The 26,000-nt window shown below is 37.6% G+C and overlaps 1 protein-coding gene, 1 long non-coding RNA gene and 1 other non-coding gene across 3 annotated transcripts in view; 2 read left to right on the top strand and 1 right to left on the bottom strand.

Moving 5' to 3' along the window:
* The window catches only part of LOC125780657 (selection and upkeep of intraepithelial T-cells protein 5-like), a 472,342-nt gene that overhangs the window by 8,884 nt on the left and 437,458 nt on the right, over positions 1-26,000 (top strand). The gene's annotated exons all lie outside the window — the stretch shown is intronic.
* LOC125780668 (uncharacterized) lies at positions 11,025-11,945 on the bottom strand. Its single transcript, XR_007423940.1, has 4 exons — positions 11,635-11,945; positions 11,298-11,378; positions 11,152-11,193; positions 11,025-11,069 (listed from the first exon to the last, which is right to left on the bottom strand). It is a non-coding gene; the product is annotated as an uncharacterized LOC125780668 (long non-coding RNA).
* Positions 12,928-12,999, top strand: trnae-uuc (transfer RNA glutamic acid (anticodon UUC)). Its single transcript has one exon. It is a non-coding gene; the product is annotated as a tRNA-Glu (tRNA).

The following is a 26,000-nucleotide window of genomic DNA, read 5'->3' as shown; positions in this document are numbered from 1 at the left end:
TGTGTGTGTAGATTATATGTGGTGTGTGTGTAGATTATATGTGGTGTGTGTGTGTAGATTATATGTGGTGTGTGTGTGTAGTTTATATGTGGTGTGTGTGGATTATATGTGGTGTGTGTGTGTAGATTGCATGTGGTGTGTGTGTGTGTAGATTATATGTGGTGTGTGTGTAGATTATATGTGGTGTGTGTGTGTGTAGATTGCATGTGGTGTGTGTGTGTGTGTGTAGATTATATGTGGTGTGTATGTGTAGATTATTTGTGGTGTGTGTGTGTGTATATTATATGTGGTGTGTGTGTGTGTGTAGATTATATGTGGTGTGTATGTGTAGATTATTTGTGGTGTGTGTGTGTAGATTATTTGTGGTGTGTGTGTGTGTATATCATATGTGGTGTGTGTGTGTGTGTAGATTATATGTGGTGTGTGTGTAGATTATTTGTGGTGTGTGTGTGTAGATTATATGTGGTGTGTGTGTGTGTGTGTAGATTATACGTGGTGTGTGTGTGTGTGTGTAGATTATATGTGGTGTGTGTGTGTAGATTGCATGTGGTGTGTGTGTGTGTGTGTAGATTATATGTGGTGTGTGTAGATTATATGTGGTGTGTGTGTGTGTGTAGATTATATGTGGTGTGTGTGTGTAGATTATATGTGGTGTGTGTGTGTATGTGTAGATTATATGTGGTGTGTGTGTGTAGATTATTTGTGGTGTGTGTGTAGATTGCATGTGGTGTGTGTGTGTGTGTGTGTGTAGATTATAAGTGGTGTGTGTGTAGATTATATGTGGTGTGTGTGTGTGTGTAGATTATATGTGGTGTGTGTGTAGATTATATGTGGTGTGTGTGTGTGTAGATTATATGTGGTGTGTGTGTGTGTAGATTATAAGTGGTGTGTGTGTAGATTATATGTGGTGTGTGTGTGTGTAGATTATATGTGGTGTGTGTGTGTGTGTAGATTGTATGTGGTGTGTGTGTGTGTGTAGATTATATGGGGTGTGTGTGGATTATATGTGGTGTGTGTGTGTGTGTGTAGATTATATGTGGTGTGTGTGTAGATTATATGTGGTGGGTGTAGATTGTATGTGGTGTGTGTGTGTAGATTATATGTGGTGTGTGTAGATTATATGTGGTGTGTGTGTAGATTATATGTGGTGTGTGTGTGTGTAGATTATTTGTGGTGTGTGTGTGTAGATAATATGTGGTGTGTGTGTATGTTGTGTGTTTGTGTGTGTGTGTAGATTATATGTGGTGTGTGTAGATTATATGTGGTGTGTGTGTATGTTGTGTGTTTGTGTGTGTGTGTAGATTATATGTGGTGTGTGTAGATTATATGTGGTGTGTGTGTATGTTGTGTGTTTGTGTGTGTGTGTAGATTATATGTGGTGTGTGTGTGTAGATTATATGTGGTGTGTGTGTATGTTATGTGTGAGTGTGTGTAGATTGTATGTGGTGTGTGTGTGTGTGTGTGTGTGTAGATTATATGTGGTGTGTGTGTGAGTAGATTATATGTGGTGTGTGTGGATTATATGTGGTGTGTGTGTAGATTATGTGTGTGTGTGTGTGTGTGTAGATTATGTGTGGTGTGTGTGTAGATTGTATGTGGTGTGTGTGTAGATTATATGTGGTGTGTGTGTGGAGTATATGTGGTGTGTGTGTAGATTATGTGTGTGTGTGTGTGTGTGTGTAGATTATATGTGGTGTGTGTGTGAGTAGATTATATGTGGTATGTGTGGATTATATGTGGTGTGTGTGTGTGTAGATTATGTGTGGTGTGTGTGTAGATTGTATGTGGTGTGTATGTAGATTATATGTGGTGTGTGTGTGTGGATTATATGTGGTGTGTGTGTAGATTATGTGTGGTGTGTGTGTGTGTAGATTATATGTGGTGTGTGTGTAGATTATGTGTGGTGTGTGTGTGTGTGTGTGTGTAGATTATATGTGGTGTGTGTGTAGATTATGTGTGGTGTGTGTGTGTTTGTGTGTAGATTATATGGGGTGTGTGTGTGTGTGTAGATTATATTTGGCGTGTGTGTGTGTGTTTGTTTGTGTGTGTAGATTATATGTGGTGTGTGTGTAGATTATATGTGGTGTGTGTGTAGATGATATGTGGTGTGTGTGTGTAGATTATGTGTGTGTGTGTGTATATTATATGTGGCGTGTGTGTGTGTGTGTGTAGATTATGTGTGTGTGTGTGTGTAGATGATATGTGGTGTGTGTGTGTGTAGATTATGTATGTTGTGTGTGTGTGTTTGTTTGTGTGTGTGTGTGTAGATTATATGTGGTGTGTGTGTGTATGTGGTGTGTGTGTATGTTGTGTGTGTGTGTGTGTGTGTGTGTGTGTAGATTATGTGTGGTGTGTGTGTATGTTGTGTGTGTGTAGATTATATGTGGTGTGTGTGTGTGGATTATATGTGGTGTGTGTGTAGATTATGTGTGGTGTGTGTGTGTGTGTGTAGATTATATGTGGTGTGTGTGTAGATTATGTGTGGTGTGTGTGTGTGTGTAGATTATATGTGGTGTGTGTGTAGATTATGTGTGGTGTGTGTGTGTGTGTAGATTATATGGGGCGTGTGTGTGTGTGTTTGTTTGTGTGTGTAGATGATATGTGGTGTGTGTGTAGATTATGTGTGGTGTGTGTGTGTTTGTGTGTAGATTATATGGGGTGTGTGTGTGTGTGTAGATTATATTTGGCGTGTGTGTAGATGATATGTGGCGTGTGTGTGTGTGTTTGTTTGTGTGTGTAGATGATATGTGGTGTGTGTAGATTATGTGTGTGTGTGTGTAGATGTGTGTGTGTGTGTAGATTATGTATGTTGTGTGTGTGTGTGTTTGTTTGTGTGTGTGTAGATTATATGTGGTGTGTGTGTAGATTATATGTGGTGTATGTGTGTAGATTATATGTGTGTGTGTGTAGATTATATGTGGTGTGTGTGTGTATGTGGTGTGTGTGTATGTGGTGTGTGTGTATGTTGTGTGTGTGTGTGTGTGTGTAGATTATATGTGGTGTGTGTGTGTGTGTGTGTGTTTATTAAAGGTTCTGTTGGTTTTGTTTACAGAGTATACAGGGAGGTTCAGGGTGGTGGGTCCAGAAGCTCTTGTTTTCAGTGTTTCTGGTTCTGATGTTGTTCTGTCGTGTTCTGTACGAGAGGAGTTTAGTCCAAACATCATGAACGCTGTGGATATGAACGTTACTTGGTCCAGATCAGACCTGAATGATTCACTGGTTCATCTCTATGGGAATCATAAAGATCTAAACACAGATCAGAATCCTTCTTACAGAGGAAGAACCGCTGTGTTTAAAGAGGAGCTGAAGAATGGAGACGTCTCACTGAAAATCTCCAACGTTCGGATTACTGATGAAGCAGAATACAGATGCAGAGTTGACTCTAGGATCTGGAGGACTGATAAAACTATTAAACTCTCAGTTGAAGGTAAACATTTCAGTTGAGATGTGTTTCAGGTCGTGTTCACACATATCTGAATATCAGTCTTTCTCTGTGTTTCAGCTTCCTGATTACACAAACATGATGTTATATTTCACTAAAAATGAGTGGAGAGCATGATTCTCATGTGAACGTGCAAAACACAGCTTCACACTTCCACTTTACTGTGTGATCAGAAGTGTCTAGTCAATGCACACTGTGGTGTTTTCAACAGCAACATTACCAAAGCCTATATTTTAAGTGTATTCTGATTTTGGAATGTCAATTCAGCTGTTTAAACACACAGCAAGAAAACTGTTGATGCAAAGAAACTAAATATTTGCATTTTGTTCAGTTCTGTTTTGGGTTGTATGATTTTATTTAAAAAAAAAACTGTAAGCATTTGCATTGTAAGAGAGAGTATAGGGGGCACTTTCAATCAAACTTTTTGACAGGTGACCTTTGACCTTTGCCAGGTGCCCTTTTTTGACCCCTCCCCCACACCACGTGCCTCCTTTTCTGGAATGTGACCTTTGACCCCTCAGATCACCCTATGATGCTGTCTGTTAGTAATTATGTTTTCATTCATCTGTAATTACCTTTGACCCCTCAGATCACCCTATGATGAGGTCTGTTAGTAATTATGTTTTCAATCATCTGTAAATACCTTTGACCCCTCAGATCACCCTATGATGCTGTCTGTTAGTAATTATGTTTTCATTCATCTGTAATTACCTTTGACCCCTCAGATCACCCTATGATGCTGTCTGTTAGTAATTATGTTTTCAATCATCTGTAATTACCCCTGCCATTCGTCATTCATGTTTTGGATATGAGGTAATTTAAACCATGGTGACACACCGCCCCGCCCATCCCTCCGCCCTTCCTGCCCCATCCCCACCTCTTCCCGTCCCGCCCCAGCCCCGCCCCATCATTATTCAGATTGTCCTGATTGGTCAAAAAAAATTCCCGCCAAAAGTATTGACCAATAAGGTTGTTATTCCTATGGAGCAATCACAGCAAGCCTACGAGTGAAATGTGTATTTAAGAGTTAGGGAGATGTGTGAAGGACCGAGAGAACGGAGCAATGGAGTGTCTTTCTAATGCACCGAAAAAGCCATTTCCTGCAATGTCCAGAACTACGATAAAGTTGAGCGAGTTGGACAAGACTCAAGTCTGGCGTCTAGTAGACGGGACCTACTTTGGTTTTGTTTTTGATGAGTACTCTCCATACGTCACTCTTTTTAACAGCGAGACAGGAAAAGTTGTGGATGCGTCAGATCGAGTCGCAGTGCATTATAAGAGCTGGACCATATTTTCAGGACACTGTAAAAGCATGACCCATCATGTGAAAATGTTCTGCTTGGATGAAATTCCTAGCTTCTCTGCAGTGATGGAGCCATGGAGACCCTCAATAAGAGAGGAAGATCCACACTTCCTAAAAGTATATGCCAGCAGGGGTGAAGATGGAGAGTTTGTGATATGCCTGTCTAAGCTATGCTGTCGCAAGCGGACATCAGATGGCAAGCGGGTTTATAAAGATGCCCACGTCAAAGTAAGGTGGTGTGACTGGAAAGAATTGTATGACGATTGGGTAAGAAACATTGATCGGTTGATTGATGAGATGGAAAAAATTAAGGGTCTGGAAAGATTGAAAATGAGGTTGAACGACTATTTTGAATGCAACATTAGCCATCCATTTACCGACAAGGTTGTGGGCGTGGACATTGACCTTGTGAATGTGAAAGAAGTCAAGGGAGGAGTCAGAGTTTTGACCCGCCCACAAATGACGCAGCATATAAACCCTATGGTTATCAAGTCACAGGCTTCTTCGTCTCCTGGGGCAGCATCAACAACCTCTGAAAAATGACTCAAGAACTCTTAAACCTGTACTCCTATGTTCCTAACATAACTATATTACATCAGGATCAACTCAGCCGGAAACATCGGATGAAATTGACGGATGTATAAGCGCGGCTGTGCTTTCCATCATCCGGGGTGTGACCGGTGATCTGCTGGATCAAATTATTGTAAAGGATATGAATCAACACTGCAACGGTTGTGCAATTGACCACCCCAGTCAAACACAACACAGTTGTCTCTTTGACCATGAAGACTACTATCTACACTTCAACGCTAAAAGACTTTTGACAAAACTGTTTAAGCCTTGGTTGAAATACACCTTAGCCAGAGCGCTAAAGCTGTGCGGAATTTCGTCCATACCGTCCATACAGGCATTACATTATTATTATTATTATTATTAAATACCCCATCGAAAGAGTGTGCATGAAGACGTTCAGTCTACCGGCAGGGAGCCGTATATGTACACAAGAGAATTTGTTTCTGGGACCTCTCCCTAAACGTCTTATATTTTCGATCGTGGACAATCAAGCGTACTCGGGTGATTTTCGTTATAACCCTTTCAATTTTAAACATTATGATACAGAGTTTATAGCTCTTTATGTTGACGGAACACAATACCCTGCAAAACCATTTCAACCTAATTTTGAATCCGGTAACGTCGTCCGTGAATTTCAGTCTTTGGTTTTGGCATCCGGAAAACATCTTAAAGATCAGGGTCTTTCAATAAATCGTCAAGAATACACGCAAGGATACACGCTGGTTGCTTTCAACCTAAGTCCTGACGATGATTGAATTCTTTTTTTAAAAAAGAACTGCGTTGAAATAAAACACAACTCGAAGCAAGTGCAAAGCTTTGACTCAGTTTGCTGCGGACAACACTGCATATTCTTTTTATGTCACAGAGCTAAAGGATATTCTTTTAATCAAATTATGTCTTTGTACACCAATGATTTGAAAAGAAACGATGACATGGTTGTATCTTTTGTGAAAAAAATGTATCCTAGAGCAAATAAACACTGTGTCATGAAATGTGTTCAATGCGTTAACTCTGGTGAAAAATTTAGAATGTAATTCATAATGAAATAACGACTATGAAAATATAAAAATTCATTGTAAATGCATTTATTGAAATAAACAATAAGATTACAAAACATTTTTTACATTGCTTCATCATTATTACATCATTATATGCATACACACACACATTTAGAAATTTAACCATGTTGTAGGGTTAAAACTAGGAGACTTAAAAACTGGTTCAAGAGTATCAATTGAAGAGTCAGAGTCGCTACTTTTTGAACTTGGGGGTGTCAAAGCGGCGGGGGAAAACAAATACTCGGATTTCTTAATGTCCGATATTTTATGTCGAACGCCGACGTTAGGAATAGCTGAAAAGGGCATGTTTAAACCCGCCACGGCTTGTAACATTTCCGACCACCCTAGGGGTCTCCGATCATCAGACACTTTTTGAGGCGCTGTGAGGTTTTTAACCAAGTCCAACATGTGCGATGCTTTGATTGTTTTGCCTTTGAAAATAAATTCACCCTTGTCATTCCACGAAGCTACGTCGCTAGACTTTGATATTTTCTCCATGATGTAAGAAGCATTTTTTCTTGTTCTGGCTGCAACATTTCCAACATCTTCGGATGAGTGATGATCCCTAGTCACATCCGTCACGGGATTATTTTCAGTTTCAACGGGTAGGGATAGTGTTAGCTGACTCTTTTGCTCATCCCCTTGTTTGACTAAACTTAGAAATCTTTGCAAGGATGAAGCGTAAAGTTTTGCCTTTTCATAAGGTGTCAAATCAGACCTGGACAGAATATGACGCATTGTTTCATCTAAATCATTTTCCACAGTCTTTCTAACATTTTCTGTACCGCTTGTTATGGCTTTAAGCCTATTCAATTGATGTTGAGGTACCAAATACATTTTGTCCGCAGTTTCCATGCTATTTCCGTGGTCCTAACAAACTGCTAAGAAAAGGGACAGCTACACTTAGCAAAGGTAGAAGAAACCCTCCAGACTGATTTATAGACTTTCTTTTAGCTTCCACAGATTTTCTTTTATCAGCAAAAATCTTAATCGATTTCTTTTGCCTTTTCAATTGACGATACTGTTGCGACGTTAGAGGAATGTGTCCTCTCAGTAGATTAAGAGCTAATTCACAGATGGCTAGTATGAGGTCTCTGGGAGCATTGTGCAATATAAGCTTTCTTTCTCTAGGCGATGCTTGATATAGCGATCGCAACGTCTGGTAATTTCTTTTTAGTCGAGCGGACATTATGTCAAAAAACTTTTTTCTTGGGTATATAAACGGCAGGATTCTCCCAGGAAAACAACCCTGATCTGAGACGAAGTTCTTCTGGAGTTGATGCTTTCAAGTCTACAAATAAATACCCCTAAGGTCTGGCTGTGGCATCCTGGAAACACTCCAACATAAATTTTCCGTTTCCGGGATACATTTGACGCGCCAGCACACTGATCTGTAATTTATCTCTAGGATTTTTAAATAGAACCATATAATTGGTGTTTAAATTTATAGTTCTGCTACTTTTCCCTTGAAAAAACAAATTTTGAACCAAATAGATGACGCTCAGGTTTCTATGGTGTGTATATTTTGTGAAAGCATTCTGTACCTCCAAATTATTACTAGCCGAAAGCATTAAATCATCAAAAATGACCAGGCTTGATGTGTGCGGTGGAAAAATATTATCGTCACACAAAGAGTCGGGTATACCTTGAACAAAGCGAATGTTTACAACGTTCATCAACTCATCATAGAGAGGTTGCCAGCAGGAATAACACCATACAATTTGATCTGGAATTTTTGACATTGAAACCGCACAATTTTCTAGTAACGTTTTGATAAAAAACGATTTCCCGCTATTGCTGGGTCCACAAACGATACATGAAAAAGGAAGCTGAAGTCTAGCGTCAAACGAGTTGGGTATCACCATTTTACAAGGTAATTTTCTGTTAATAACCGTAAGGTAAAGTTGTCAAATCTGGCAGCAGAATACGCTTGTCATACACAACTCTGAACCGTTTCTTTTGTGGTTTGTTTTTCAAATGAAAGCCTCTTTTATCTTTTACAATTTGGTTATAAGACATCATAATTTCAGCGTCACAGTCGGGGTTTTTAAAGGTTTTGTCAACCAGTTCTGTCAACGATTTCAAATTTTAGCACCGCAGTGTCTACACAGGGTTTTACGACACTCGTGTTTTTTTGAACCACGATCCTGCAATGTGTTGCACCCGGTACAGTAGAACCTAGTTTTACACAAAGATTCATACGTACCATTCTGAGATTTATGCTTTTGAAAACAATACTGGGATCTACAGATCCTCAGACAGTCTTTGCATTGTACAGTTTGCTTAGCACGTTTGGGACATTCGCTGTCGAGACACACGTTGCAGTGGTAATCACATTTATGATGTTTCTTATCGTTAAATCCTGCATAACAGTAAGAACATACGTACGTTGTACCTAGTACAGCTTTGAGGTTTTTCACTCCATAATAATGATTCTCGTGCAAAAACAGAAACAAGGTTTTGCTGTGGGGTGTTTTGGTAGTCTGAAAAAAAGAATACCCTTTTTTGACCTTGGTGGTTCGGAACAACACTACAATTTTGCAATTCAACTTTTGCTCAAATCGTGTAATGTCTGCAAAGCTAACCGTATCATTTACAGATAATCCTACATCAGATTGTAATTGTCTCGCGTTTTGTTCTATTTGATAATCACTTTGTTCCGGATTCAGCAATTTGGAAACGCATAAAGCAAAACAAAGGTTGTCACTCTTATCAAAAACGTAAAGATGTCTAATTTTTTGTTGTACAACGTCAGAATTGAACATCTTGGACATACTATTGCGTGTACCACCATGTGGTGCATGTACAATTCGAATCACCAGTTCTATAGTTTCGTCAGAAAGTATTTCAAACCTACTCTGTATCGATTTTTCTATCATGGTCAGAATCGAATCGAGTTCTATGTTACCATTGATTACCTCAACACGCGATGAAACATTGAGAGATTCGCCTTGTATTTCAACATGAACTACGTCACGTGGGCCTACTTTATCATTCCCAACTTCAAGCATGCGGTTTAAAACCTCCAACACATAGTTGTAAAAATCCCCAAATGAATCAACGTTTCCTAATGAGGAAAAGTTTATCCTCCATCTAATTTCTGTTGTATTGAAGTTGTCTATACGATTTATAACTATGTTTGGATCTAAAACATGTCCGGGTTGATCATCTCTCCCAAATCCCATTTGCTCTCCCTCACTCACACTAGGCATCTGATGTATTTCCGGCTGTTGCTCATTACAGCTGTTGGGTGTATGGATATCCTCCATTTCATCAGTAGATGGAGAAGGGCTATTTGAAACATTCTCGTTAACAGACCTGACCCATGTTTGCAAGAATTTCATTTAATCTCAAGAGACTCTGGTTTAGTTGTTGTAATAATTCCTGAGATGTTTCAAACGAATCATTTATAGGGGATGGTACAGTGGCGACACAAGGTTGTGGTTCTGTCATGCTTTCATTCATCTCATTTATCATTTCCATTAGAAAAGGGTTCAGAGCTGTGCATGTGTTGTGCTGCGTTAGAGCGGTTTGAATGATGGATAGATTTTCTGACATATTTTCAAGATTAGAAGCTAATTCATGATCCCTGTGTTCATCAATAGACCCCAATCTTTCGTTAACCTCATTAATCTCATCTACCATTTCTAACAGAAAAGGGTTCAGAGTTGTGTTGTGTTCTATTAATGCATTTTGTATGTTGGTTAAGCATTCGCTTAATCCCGAAAACAAATTGTATGGTGTTTCTGATGTATTTTCTAGATTAGATACAATTTCAGAGCTGTGTTCATTATTAGAAGTCAACCTTTCATTACTACCATTAATCTCATTAACCATTTCTAACAGAAAAGGGTTCAGGGCTGTGTTGTGTTCTACATGATTTGTTTGTAGGTTTGAGGTACTTGGTTCACTGATTAATGAATGTGGGTTATTGTTTGTTTCATTTGAATAAGGCGAGTTGTTGGATTTTTTAGATTTATTCTTATTTAACAAAGAATCACAACCGGGGCGTTTCTGTGACATTATTATCTATATCATCAACACAATGTCTAACCAAGAGCAATACACGTTCTGTAAACAAAGGTATAGCCGACCTATATTCCTCCCGTGATCTGCTTGCAGCTGCACGTTCCAGCCTCCGTAGCGAAATTTCCACGGCCCTTTTCAGATATCGAAAGTCGTACAGGTCGTCCAGTTCGCATTCTTCTTGTTGTTGGAGATCTGTAATACAAAAAAAAAAAAAAAAATAGAATTATTATTGCTGTATGCATGAGTGTGTGTGTGTGTGTGTGTGTGTGTGGGACTATTGAAGAACAGGAGCCATGGGCCCCCAGGGGTGGGGCTATGGGTGGAGTGTGTGTATGTGTGTGTGTGTGTTTCTGTATGTGTGTTTCTCACCGGAGAAATTTCGGTGATCAGACAGTGCCGGACTGTTTCCTATCGAAAAAAGATTTCAATTAGCGCACGTTATTTAACAAAGGATAATTATTACATAATTTCAAAATTTGACTCACTAGGTGTAGTTGGTCGGTAATCATTTGATTGTTGACTTGTCACTATGGAAGGAAAAGAGAAAACATGTTTTACTTTTTTTTCGCCATTCCCTGTAAGAGTAAACCTGTGTGTATAAGTTTCTTACCAGAATTAACATTAAATTGTAGATTGTCAGACAAAGCCGGGGTGAAACTGTTTTCTAATGAACAGAAATCACATGAGTTAGAATATTTTAAATTAAATATTTACATATATTACATATTTCATTAAGTTTCACTCACCGTGAATGGTTAATCCGTAGTTACTAGGTTCCGGATGAAAAGCTATAGAAAATATAAATAAACATTTGAGTTTCATATTGAAGGAATCAAATCATCACGTTTGAAATTAAATAATTATTTTTAATCAAAAATTAATAAAAACTTACTTTGAAATGGATGATATAGCACACTTTCGTCTGTCACAGCATCACAGTCTGTCACAGTTTCAACAATGAAACATTCTGATCCTAAAATAAAATAAAAGATGAATGTATATACTACATATTTCATATATTACGTAGAAAAGTAGTCTTAAATATCACTTACATTTGGTTTTGCATAGGATACATAGAACAATGTTAACTACTCACATTAAGCTGAAAGATGAGTGATTCCTATTAAATTCCTATTAAACCATAAGAAACAGTCATTTAACTACTTAAAGGTAATTTTAATAAAGGTAATATTTTGTGATAATTTCATATTAAAAGTTTTTTCTCTCACCAAAGTCCATATTGCGGTTGAAATCGAGGAGCGTCAAAGCGTTTGAGGTCTTCAAGCGTCGGGGTTGTCTCCAGAATGTTGTATATTGTGGATTACCAAGGGGTTTTTTATACAGTGATTTTGATTGAAGACCTCAGGTTATGACATCACAGAAAAGAGTGGGAGGTGTGTGGTGTGTGTGAGTTTGTGTGTGTGTGTGTTTCATTCATATCAAGCATCCGCTTCAAGGTATGAAGTTATCGCTATTTCAATTAGAAATTCAGCTCAAGTTATTGACGGTCGAGTTATAGTATTCATTATCAGTTTTTTTTTTTTTTAACAAAGGAATCAAAACATCAAAAGACACTGCTCTGTTTTAAATTTTAGTGATCTGATCAGAACATTCATGAATAGCCCTGGGGTAAAAGCAGTTGCACATGAAGCAACATGTGAGAATCAAACAATGGGCTAGTTCACTAGTTCCTTTACCCATCAATACACTGATTGGTCTAACTAATTCATATCTTACTCTCAGGAAACGGCTTCCTACCACCACCCTCCCACCCCTTAACTCCATCAGCAACCACTTACCTCTCTTTAGCCTCAAGGAGTGGGGTAACCATCTCAACTCACATGAAAGAGAGGTAATTTAGCTAAAGTATAGAAAAGTATAGGCTAAAAAAGTATTAAAATGTAATATAAAAGTTTAATGTTTAAGAATATAATTAATGTTGGTTTTGTATGTTTGACAATAATCAGAAAATCTATTTGTTCATATAGAACAAACTGTCAATTATTGCAAAGTAGACACGATTCATTCTTTTGAAGTCTTCTGAATTAAAAACAACCTGGAAATCGCGCGAGTGCAGGTCATTTTCAATTGCATAGCATTTTAAATCTTGAATGACACTGAGGCTTACATTACATCCGAGGCTTGTCATAACCAGCGCGGGATTAAAACGCCTAGACTTTCCTGTATTCAGAGGTTTCCAAATTAAATTCATGTTCTCCTGAAAAAATGGGCTGCATTCTGTATTTCTGTAATTGACGTAGGCATTAAAAACAGAGCAGTGTCTTCTGAAGCTAAACCATTCTATATGGTTCAAAGTAAAACGAGGCATCATCGTATCTAACCGTTTTTCCGACGTACATAGCAACGCTATATATATCCTTAAGAAAAACATATCCGAAGTAAGTTCCATCTGACAAACGCCAGACTTGATCCTTGAGCGCTCCTTGAGCGACGGGTTCAGGAATGCTCTCCATTGTTCGGTACCTTTTTAGATTCTCGTCATCGTGCTCTTCTACAGATCCTCCCATATGGTCTAACGCGTAGGATTTCTGGCTTTCATCCAGACGGTCCGGGTTCGAATCCCGGTATGGGAAGCTTTGGTTTTCAGCAACCTCAGAAACACAAGCCATTGCTCCGTTCTCTCGGTCCTTCACACATCTCGCTAACCCCTAACTCTTAAATACACATTTCACTCGTAGGCTTGCTGTGATTGCTCCATAGGAATAACAACCTTATTGGTCAATACTTTTGGCGGGAATTTTTTTGACCAATCAGGACAATCTGAATAATGATGGGGCGGGGCTGGGGCGGGACGGGAAGAGGTGGGGATGGGGCAGGAAGGGGCGGAGGGATGGGCGGGGCGGTGTGTCACCATGGTTTAAATTACCTCATATCCAAAACATGAATGACGAATGGCAGGGGTAATTACACGCCACCAGTTAATAATTACTGGAGACTCGTGGTCATTGATATCAGAAAAGTAATTAAGAGAGTTCAAGGGTCAGGGGATCTGAGGGGTCAAAGGTAATTACAGATGAATGAAAACATAATTACTAACAGACCTCATCATAGGGTGATCTGAGGGGTCAAAGGTAATTACAGATGAATGAAAACATAATTACTAACAGACCTCATCATAGGGTGATCTGAGGGGTCAAAGGTCACATTCCAGAAAAGGAGGCACGTGGTGTGGGGGAGGGGTCAAAAAAGGGCACCTGGCAAAGGTCAAAGGTCACCTGTCAAAAAGTTTGATTGAAAGTGCCCCCTATTATCTCTCTATTGTATCTTGCGGATTTTCTTTTTTAATTCTGGCAAAAATCTATATTTTCAGAAATATACAGATATGTGTGAACAAGGCTTAAAATAATGATATAATTAATACATTTATATAAGACATTTTTATATTTTAATAAATGTTTATATAAAAGTAATTAATACCACACTCTTTGATGTTTTAATGATTTTTTCCACAGCTGTGGGAAGTGAACCAGTGATCACTGTGGAGAAATATGAATCAGGAAAGTTCAGTTTACTGTGTGAATCTAAAGGCTGGTTTCCTAAACCTGAGCTTCAGTGGAGGAACAGTAAAGGAGTTAATGTGACTGCAGAAACAGAAACTCAGAGAGTCGCTGATCTCTTTAATGTGGAAAGCAGAATCTCAGTACAGGAAATCGACTTATACTTCTGCACAGTGACACAGAGAGTTCATGTGAAGGAGGGACGGATTAATGCTCACACACTGAATGGTGAGTTACTCCACAATCCTACACACTAGGGGTGTGACGAGACAATAATATCACGAGACGCGACACGATACTGGGTTCACGATAACGAGACGAGACGATATTTAAAAATAAAATTTTAAAGAAAACGTCAAAAATGAAAAATGGCTTGAAAACTACAGTTTTATTTGACAAAATCATATAACGCACACTCAGGTGAGTAGGTAACAGGTGAAAGCAGGTTTTGACGAGGAGGAGTGTCCCACATTACAGGTGACCAATCTACAGTTTGTTACCTGACAGGTGTTGTCTATGATTTTGAATGCTGGCATTGCTGTATATACAGTTATATGAAAAAGTTTGGGTACCCCTATTAACCTTATTCATTTTTAGTTGTAAATATTTGGGTGTTTGCAACAGCCATTTCAGTTTGATATATCTAATAACTGATGGACAAAGTAATATTTCAGGATTGAAATGAGGTTTATTGTACAGAAAATGTGCAATATGCATTAAACCAAAATTTGACCGGTTCAAAAGTATGGGCACCCTCATAATTTTATTGATTTGAATACTCCTAACTACTTTTTACTGACTTACATTATGGGCTCATCAAAACAACTCTCAAATGATCTAAAAACAAAGATTGTTCAACATTGTTCAGGGGAAGGATTCAAAAAGTTGTCTCAGAGATTTAACCTGTCAGTTTCCACTGTGAAGAACATAGTAAGGAAATGGAAGACCACAGGGACAGTTCTTGTTAAGCTCAGAAGTGGCAGGCCAAGAAAAATATCAGAAAGGCAGAGAAGAAGAATGGTGAGAACAGTCAAGGACAATCCACAGACCACATCCAAAGAGCTGCAGCAAGAAAGAAAAAGAAGCCATTTCTGCAAGCACGCCACAAACACACCACAGTCACCTGAGGTGTGCTTTTGCATGTTTGTGGCGTGCTTGCAGAAATGGCTTCTTTTGCATCACTCTCCCATACAGCTTCTCCTTGTGCAAAGTGCGCTGTATTGGCCTAGCTAGGTCTAGCTAAAGGAATACAATTTTCACACCACACACACTGCACTCAATCTGCTGAGGAAATTGTAACTATTTTTATTTAAGTAAATCTTTACACATTACTGTAGGTAGAAAATAAAAAGAAATACAAAGGAAAATGTATCAAATATACTATACATACAAAATAAAATACATTACAGTATGTAAAAAAACAGTCAAGCATCACAAATGCAATACAGTAACATTCTGACTACTCTGTGTCACTCCCCTCTCTATCTTACTGGCCATCCATCCGCTGCAGTCTGTTTGGCCATAATTTCTCATCATCGTCGCATCTGATATGTTCTTTAGCAATGTACCGTGGGAAGAATGCCTGAGCCATCCTCTACACTGATCACCACAGGACTATATAATCATTATATCATCACAGGACTATATCATCGTTATATAATCACAGGACTAGCATCAAAGAACTAGCACCAGGCCAAGATGTATACAGTGGATAGAAAAGGTATACACACCCCTGTTCAAATGGCAGGTTTTTGTGATGTAAAAAAAAATTACAGTAAGACAAATAATTTCACAATTTTTTCTACCTATAATGTGACCTATAACCTGTACAATGCAATTGAAAAACAAACAGAAATCTTTCAGGGAGGTGAAGTAAAAATAAACAACTGAGATATTGAGGTTGCATAAGTGTGCACACCCTTTTATAACTAGGGGTGTTGCTGTGTTCAAATTTAACCAATTACCTTCAAACTCACTTTAAATTCAGCACACACCTGTCAACAATTAAAGTGCCTCTGATCAACTCCAAATAAAGTTTAACTGTTCTAGTAGGCTTGTCCTGACATTTTTGTAGCCACATCTTTCAGCACAAGCCATGGTCCACAAAGAGATGCCAGAGCATCAGAGGTATCTCATTATTCATAGATATCAGTCAGGTGAAGGCTACAAAAGTCATTAAATATACCATGGAACACTTTGAAGACTGTCATCATCAAGTGGAGAAAACATGGCACAACAGTGACATTACCAAGAACAAGACATTTAACAAAAATTGATGATAAGACAAGAAGAAAACTGGTCAAGGAGGCTGCCAAGAGGCCGACAGCAGCCCTGAAGGAGCTGCAAGAATTTCTGGCAAGTACTGGCTGTGAATGGATCTGCGACTTCTTCATATGTCTGTGCAAAACAAACATCCAGAAAAACATCTAAGCTCTACTTAATTTTCCAAAAATTCATCTGATATCTACCAAACGCATGTGGGAGAATGTGTTATGGTTTAATGAAACCAAGGTTGAACTTTTTGGACATAATTCCAAAAGGTATATTAGGCACAAAAACAACACTGCTCGTCACCAAAAGAACAGCATACCTACAGTGAAGCATGGTGGTGGCAGCATCATACTTTGGGGCTGTTTTTCTTCAGCTGGAACTGGGGCTTTATTCAGGGTGGACGGAATTTTAAACAGTTCCAAATACCATTCAGTATTGGCAAAAACCTTTGGCCTTCTGGTAGAAAACTGAAGATGAAGAGGAACTTCATCTTTCAGCACAACAATGATGCAAAGGACACATCTAAATCAACAAAAGAATGGTAATAATGTGGTAGTAATGTGGGACACTCTTTTTCTTCAAAACCTGCTTTCATCTGTTACCTACTCACCTGACTGTCATGAATTTATTAAATGTTCCAAAATATGTGTTCTGTATTGTATTACAATTTCTTAACTCATTTTGAGAATTGAGCAGACTATTCTGCAGATGATGACTTATACGATGAAACTGTGCTGACATGTTTTGTAGAGAATAACCATTACACTGAGAACCAACCAATTGGGATAGACCAACAAGATGCATTCTTTTGGAAAATGTATTAAATGTATGATGATTGTGTGAAGTGTAGGCTACTTGTACAAAACCATTTGCAAAGATGTACTAAGTGCTTGAGACATGTACAAAGCATTTGAAATGTGATGAAAGCAATGAGAAATGCCATTCTGTTGTGAGAAACTGCAAGTTAATTTGGGGATTTGTCCATGTTATTTTGAGAATGTCATCTCAGTTTCAAGAAATGAGCCAAACCAATCGAGAAAAACTGTAAGATCGCGAGATCTCGTCACACCCCTACTACACACTCACTGAAATAGTAGAATAAAAATTTATGTATAAGCACATTTTGACAAAATACAAATATTTGTTTTTGCATGTTTGTGAATTTGAGTGTTTGTTAATTTATACGGAATTGTACCATAACAGTTACGTAAGTGAAGCTGTAATTAGATTAGAACTGTATGTATAGCTGAATAACATGTGACAACATTGATAACAAGTCACCAACATTGATAAGACTTTGAAAGGCCTCGTTTTCCACTGTATTAAAAGGACCCATATCATTTACCAGGTAAAGAGTTATTGCTTCTGTTACCTCTCTCCATCGTTTACTCGTTTTTGTTCAGGCTGTAGCGTTAGCCTCTACCTGACTTTTAGTGTACTCTTTAGGTGGTTATACAGGTTTGTTGTGTTTTCGTCCGACGTAAGAAACACCTCTGTGCAAATCCTGCAAAACACCAATGTTTGTAGGGATGCCACCTTTCAGAAATTAAAATAAGGGACACCCACCACAGATTCTCTAGGCCATGACCATCATGGCCCAAGTCCTGTGAAGTCAAAACATAAATATATACTACATTTTTTTATATATATAAATAAAATAAATATTTCACATTTTTATCATTTTATTTTAGACTTTTATAAATTGGTATATATTAATATAAAAAATATACACATTTTGACACAAAATACACAGAAGGCTCTATGAACATTTTTAATCTAGAAAATATGTATTAAATATATGTATTACTTAATAAACTTTTTGTCACGCAGGCCAGATGAGCGCAGATGCGCAGAGACTTAATATAAAGTTTATTTACAAAGTGGTTAAATTGGCATGAGTTACATAGGACAGGCATCGTAAACATCAAAATTGGGCAGCTTAATCCAACAACATACCGGAGTTAGCAGGAAGGGAGTTACAAACTGGATATACAAAACTTAGGCTAAAGGAGAAGTCGAAATACTAAAATAAGGTTGTTAACAAAGTAGCAAAACAACAAAATAAACGCAGGATAGGAAAGCTAAGGAAATGGTGTCAATACTCTGCAAATGGGAACAGAAACAGGGGGGTATTTATACAAGGGGAAACAGTAAACGTCAATCGGAAAAATCAGGTAAGCTGGAACACCAAAGCGCCACATGATCCGGCATGTTCAGGAGGTAAGACACAGGTTGATTCTTTTAACAAATGTATTTATTTTTTTATTTTTTTATTAACTGTTAATCCATTAGTATAATTTGTTCTTTAAATTGACATATTGGTTAAATACAGAATGCAAGATTTTTTGCCAAATAAAGGATGATTTAGTAATTTACGGGACGAGTGGCATCTGTACTTGTTTGTGTTGCGTTGGCTCGGGAAAATCAAAATCATGTCCACATTACTGATGTCAAGTTTGTTTTGGAACTAACTCTTCCCCTGTGTTTTGATTAATGGCTTCTTGCTTGTAAAAAAGAGGAGGGGAAGTAAAGAAAGCTGTGCTGTGATTGGTTTATGTGTGTGCTACAGTGTGACCAAAGATGCTGTTCTTAAAGATAAAGTCTCTATTTAAAGCCAAACATACTTAGACACACTCAGACAGAGCCATTCTACCCAGTGTCTTAGGTTTTTGCGTTGGTAATTGCAATGCTTAATTAAACATATTCAATAAAATGAATAGGTGCTAATTAATTAAATTAAATATTATTATTAATATTCCACTGGGTGTCCATCTAGGCCAGGGTATTTGCTGATTTGCATAGAAGAAGGTGTGTATAGAGAGCTATATTTTTATTTACATTTTTTACAGGATCAGTTATAAAACCGGTTGTTGTCCGAATTTGAGGAATTTGATGAGAGGAGACAGATTGTCGCAGACGATGCGCAGTCTTACAGACCTTATGCCCAGTAATTGGTTGTTAAATTCGAAAAATCTAATTTTACCTTTTGTTTTTCATAAATTTTGGCTGTTATAGTTCTATAGAGGAGTGAGTGGGGAGGAATGACAGGGTTTCACCTCTTACTCATGAATATTCATGACATGCAAATGTCTCGCCTCTAATTGGCTAACAGTGCAGTGACGCTCCCTCCATGGCTCTGCAGTGGGCTGTTTAAGCCGAGGTCTGCCAGGCCATGATTTTACAGGTTGACATCAGTCTGGGGGTTTTCTAGAGAAATTACAATTTTAAATAGTAACTCAGTTGCTGGGTTAAGCAAATATGGAACTGTGCTTGTGCAATAAGATGATGTTTATGAATATTTTCAGAATTGGACACTGCATTATCTTTGTCTAATTTAGCAATGCTGTTTATTGTTTTTAAATAAATCTTATAATCACTTAAAGTTTAGATCTCAGGGGAAGAACAGGTGCTAACAAAAATATGATTAACATCCTAAAACATAATAAAGTCCTCTTTATGTGTATTAAGACACTGTGTGACATGACCAGAATCTTCTTCTGTGAAACAAAGGGTCATAATTATAGAAGCTAAAGGATATTGTTATATGCACAGTAGGTTACAGTGTAAATGATTCTATTGTCAACAAGATAGTAGACTCTGTGTGTAAAGGTATGATGTACCTGAGACTAAAAATAATCTAGCTTTAGATCTAAAGAAGCTTCATGTCTGAATTTGCTATAAATGTTCTAAGCACATTGGCAGATGTAGACAGAACAGTAGTTCTTCTGAAGGCTTGATCCAGCACAAGCTCAAATTACAAATTTAGGTCTCCACACAACACAAGAGAATGTAAAGACAGATCTGGACTACTGGTAAAAAGGTGTCTAAAAACTCAGCATTATTCCAATTTCTAGCATAAACAATTACTGGGTGTACTGGGGTATTACACAGTACATCCCCCTTGCTTTACAACCAAATAAAGAAAATACATTCGTTTTTTTTTTTCAGGAATGCCACTACAGATTAATGAATAGGGAGTTAAGCTTTGACTGGAGGGTCTTGGAGTAAATCTCCCAGGACAATAAAAAAGGTCCATGTTATGATTTTTTTTTTAGAAACACAACTATTTGCAGAAAACACATCATAGCAGCACAGTACAGATATTTTAATTTACTATCAACTAACAAGAGCTACAGATAAAACAAAGACACAAGCAAAGGTTGTAGGTCTAAATATGCTATTCAAAATATGCTTTTCAAAAACAGAGATTGTAGAAAGATACCACCAAAGGAGCGTTTGCTCTGTACTTGAGTTCTTTTTTGTAGGGGAGGAGACAACAGGTCTATTCCTTGTCCTCCTAAAGTGTATTTCGTCTTTCCGGTTCTTTAGATGAGACTTATGTGAGATACTAATTTAATCTAATCTGACTCCAATTTATAAATACCAGCTGGGTGAAAATTAACAGCTAACATTTATCAGTAGCACACTTACTAAGAATTAGAGTCTGTCTTAGCGAAACCAGGTCTGGTTAAATAGTTCAGTGATAGGTGATATAGACATAAAAATACACAACACCCAAAAATACTACATAATGTGAAAACAGCCCAGCACATGGGTTGAGATGTTCAGCGGTCCAGAATGCAGCACACCTGCATCTTAAAGGGAATGACTACTGCCACACTGATTTATTTCTGGTTTATGTCACGTTATGCCCAAAACTACACCCATGAATAATTAAGAGAATTAGTACACGCCTTTTGCACGGTAGGAGCTGCACAGGAGATAGCGCAGGAGATAGCAATACGCCAGAAATTTACCTAAACACACCTCACTTCCAGGCAACCACGCCCATCAGCGTAGATCTATTCAGAAACAGTGTTGCGTATTAAATGAGGCTGTCTGCTGACAGGGTGTAAGATAGCAATGAGCATCACAATGTACTGTGTGCAGGGTGTAATATAGGACCCTGACATCAAATAGTTCCTAATGTATGAAATACCAAAAATACAAAAAAAGCTACATTTGTTGAGGAAGTATATGGCTTACAAATAGATTGGTGTCTGTTGTTGAATGGATTTAACAGGTAACCAGATGCAAACCAGATTAGCCCTATCTTTATTTGTGGTTTAACTATAATAATCAACACCCTTTCTGATTTCATATTGAATGTATCATTGCAAGTATTTAATTACTTTAAGAAACCCTTACAATATAGTCTGCTTGTGTTTCAGTTTATTCCACTTTGTTCAATAAACAATATATTTTCTAAGAGGATGTAATATCCATTTTATAAACAATTAAAAACTGTGATGATGACGATAACCCCTCGCAGTCCTACTTGTGAGTACTTGGAGAGTGTCATGTAAAATGCTTTTTTTTCTGTATGCTGGTTTAGCCGATCAAGTGTTTTGTTTAAGAATAACAAAATTGTAATGTTTTAACCATTATTCAGAATTACACAAACAAAACAAGTTGACAATAGAAATAATTTAAACTGTTTACTTACAGTCAGTCAATTAACTGTTTAAACAGAATTGATAATCAATATCAGTATTGGTAAAGAAACACACTCTTTAATTCTTGTAAAAGTCCGTGACTGGAGGCAGAAATGTAACTGAATGTTTTGATTGTGTTTCAGAGTATGTACCCAATCATTGGAAAACTGTTGGAATTATCATTGGTGTACTTTTAATCCTGGGTGTTCTGGCTGGAGTCATTTTTTACTTCTATAACGGTAGACCATCTCCCTCTGTTACTGCATGCCTGCAGCACATTTTCTTCCAACATCTCTGTTTTTTTAAAGCTTTACATTTCTTAAAATGCACACTGCTGAGATCACTTCTAGTGTACAAGGCTTTTTCACATGATCTGTTTCTGTCAAATTTCCACACATAAATATCTGTGCCTTTATTTAATTAATAAGACCTATTTATTCTCTTGGAGTGATATAGTTAAATACACATTTAGTAAACCACAGTGAATGTGTAACAATACAGACCAGAGTCGGACGCTTGTGATACTTTAATACAAGTGTCACATTCAGAGAATGTAGTCTTAAAACAGGCAAGAGACAAAAACAAAGACAGACATGCAAAATATCAGAACCAAATCATGAGCCACAATAGTGGCTAAACATAGGATAGAAAAATCAGATAAACACAGAATAAACAGTGGAAAAAACATAGTCAACAAGGAAAAAACAGGTAAACACAAGAATACAAATAGAATGAGAATAATCAGTATGTCACCAGTTAAATAGAAAATACAGACTTAAAATTAACAACAGCTGAAAATAATGTGCATAATGTGATTGGTTTGAGTACGGACAGGTGATATTGTCAGATGCATGCTGGGAATTGTAGTTCTGGAGTAGAGTTTGTCCATTGATGGTTTGGACTTCATAGTCAGTATCAGGTTTGACAGCACGTCAGTTCATGTAGGCTGATGGACTACACATGACGACCCTCAACGTCTCCAGATGACCCACTAACTCCACTTTGTTACTGGACTCAACTGGACTTCCTGGGGCAGCCCCTAGGATAACCTCTAGGATGAGAAACTGGCTTCTCAGGATGATTTTGATGAAAATCAGCCACCGAGCCGAAATCCACAAGCAGACATCACATTGAAAGTTACCAAACATGGAGGGATCAAACCAAGTGTAGCCTTGTGAAATGAACCTAAAATAACAGGTTTAAGAAGAGAGAATTTGACTGTATTAACTGGGCAAATCCAATCACTAGGTATATTTGCTAATACTTTTCAAGATCTTTAACAGTCAAATGTATTTGGGAAACTTCCCTCAGTGGTTGACAGCCAGTCTCTGTCTCTGTGTTGATAGTAAGGGTTCTTCCCTCGATGGCAGTCCGCCTTGTTCTTTTGACAATACAACACAGCTTTGATGCACTGATGTGTATCCTCCCATACCTCCTCTCTTCACTTTATCCAGTCATCAACTGCAGGAAGTTTGGTTATGGACCCAATCTGTTGTATTCAAATAATAATATAAATAATATATTTTTATAACAGATTAATGGGGCAGTTCACTCTAATTTAAAGGTTCAGAGTTAGAATCACTCTAGAATGACTGTAGTAGACTCTAGTAGTGTATTCTTTTGAATGTGTGAATATGCATGTGTGTAAAAAACTAAAAGTGTAAACAAGTCATGTTTTCATCACTCTTTCTGCATTTGGCTTTAGAAATATTTTAACTTTTTAACCATGTCCTGGTGTAAAAAAATCTTTAAGTGTTTTTTAATGCACAAAAACTGAAATATCACATGGTTGTAAGTATTCAGACCATTTGCTGTGACACTTTATTTAACTTACATGCTGTCCAATTCTTCTGACCCTCTTTGAGATGGATCTACTTCTTCATTGGAGTCCAGCTGTGATTAATTAAACTGATTGGACTTGATTAGGAAAGGTGCACACCTGTCTATATAAGACCTCACAGCTCACAGTGCATCTCAGAGCAAATGAGAATCATGAGGTGGAAGGAACTACCCAAGGAGCTCAGAGACAGAACTGTGGCACAGATCTGACCAAGGTTACAAAATAATTTCTGCAGCACTTAAGATTCCTAAGAGCACAGTGGCCTCTACAATCCTTAATGGAAGAAGTTTGGGACGACCAGAACACTTTCTAGACCTGGCCTTTCAGACAAACTGAGCAATTGTGAGAGAAGAGCCTTGGTGAGAGAGGTAAAGAAGAACCCAAAGATCACTGTGTCTGAGCTCCAGAGATTCAGGAGGGAGATGGAAGAAAATTCCACAAACTCAACTATCACTGCAGCGCTCCAGGCTTTAGTCCAGGCTTTATGGCAGAGCGGCCCGACGGAAGCCTCTCCTCAGTGTAAGACATATGAAAGCCCGTACGAAGAACTCTCAGACTATGAGAAATAAGATTCACTGGTCTGATGAGACGAAGACCGAACATTTTGGCATTAATTCTAAGTAGTATGTGTAAAGAAAACCAGGCACAGCTCATCACCTGCCCAATACAATCCCAACAGTGAAACATGGTGGTGGCAGCATCATGCTATGGAGGTGTTTTTCAGCTGCAGGAACAGGACGACTGGTTGTAATTCAAGGAAAGAAGAATGCACCCAAGTACAGAGATATCCTGAAAGAAATCCTCTTCCAGAAAGCTCTGGACCTCAGACTGGGCCGGAGATTCACCTTCCAACAAGACAGTGACCCAAAGCACACAGATATAATAACAAAGAAGTGTCTTCAGGACACCTCTGTGACCATTCTTAACTGGCCCAGCCAGAGCCCTGACCTAAACCCAATAGAGCATCTCTGGAGAGACCTGAAAATGGTTGTTCACCAACGTTCACCCTTCAACGTGACAGACCTGCAGAGGATCTGCGGGAAGAATGGCAGAGGATCCCCATCAAATCCAGCCGTGAAAAACTTGTTGCACCTTTCCAAGAAGCTTCATGGCTGTATAGCTCAAAAGGTGCTTCTACTCAATACTGAGCAAAGGGTCATGACCATGTGATATTTCAGTTTTTTTTTTTTATAAATTTGCAAAAAAAATACACATTTCTGTTTTCTATTCATGTTGCTCCATTTTGAAGAATCTCAGCAGACTTTTCAGTTGGGAGTGAAAGTGAAGGCTCCCCAGCTGCTCGTTTCTGACTGTTGGAGAAATGGCAAAAGTTTTATTCTTCACATGTTAAAAAAAAGACTGAGATTTACTTCAAATGCTTTTACATAGGAATTACAGAACATGTAATTAATTAAATGAATAATAATAATAATAACCATTATTATCATGATCATTATCATTATCATTATTATTATTATTATTATTATTATTATTATTATTATTATTATTAATTGCTTGTCAGCATTAACACATGTGCTTTTTTAGGTTTATTGATGCTTTCATTTGAATACTTTCCTAGCAAAGAGTTATACATGTGATTAATTTAGATTAATTAATCACAGAGCATGTATATTATATATTATATATATTATTATATCTTTACAGCACTAATATATATATATATATATATATATATATATATATATATATATATATATATATATATCCTGTTTAAACAGTATCCAATTGTTTTTTATGCACATTCTCACAAACTGGTGGAAGGAAAAAACTGATTGTTACTTGTGTAAATGATGTGTTCCTTTCAGAACATAACTTTTTAATTTAATTTGTCCACATAACATTAAACGTCTCATTCATACATCATACACACACACACACACACACACACACACTCACACACACACACACACACACACACAAACACACACACAATTTATTGGAGTAAACTAGCTAATTGTTATACATAAGAACAAACACTTGTTTCCATGTTCATATTTTAATTGTTACATTTCTGTTTGCAGAAAAAAGGAAAAGAGAGGAAGAAATTAATGAAGGTAAATAAAACTTGTTTTTTTTTTCTAATGTACTAATGTACAGTGGGTACCCCTTTAAATGTTTCACTTTTTATTTTATTGCAGCCATTTGCTAAAATTGAAAAAAAAAAAAATCTCATTAATGTACACTCAGTACCCCATCAATTTTTTTTCAAAGAAAAACTGAAATATAATATGGTCATAAGTATTCAGACCCTTTGCTGTGACACTCATATTTACCTCACATGCTGATTGTACTTGATTAGGAAAGTCACACACCTGTCTATATAAGACCTCATAGCTTACAGTGCTTCTCAGAGCAAATGGGAATCATGAGGTGGAAAGAACTGCCCAAGGAGCTCAGAGACAGAACTGTGGCACAGATCTGACCAAGGTTACAAAAGAATTTCTGCAGAACGTAAGCTTCCTAAGAGCACAGTGGCCTCTATAATCCTTAATGGAAGAAGATTGGGACGA

The sequence above is a fragment of the Astyanax mexicanus genome, chromosome 13 (genome assembly GCF_023375975.1).
Source record: "Astyanax mexicanus isolate ESR-SI-001 chromosome 13, AstMex3_surface, whole genome shotgun sequence".
Classification (NCBI taxonomy): Eukaryota; Metazoa; Chordata; class Actinopteri; order Characiformes; family Acestrorhamphidae; genus Astyanax; species Astyanax mexicanus.
Note: the sequence above shows the minus strand (reverse complement) of the source record. Positions and strands in the feature narration are given on the sequence as shown.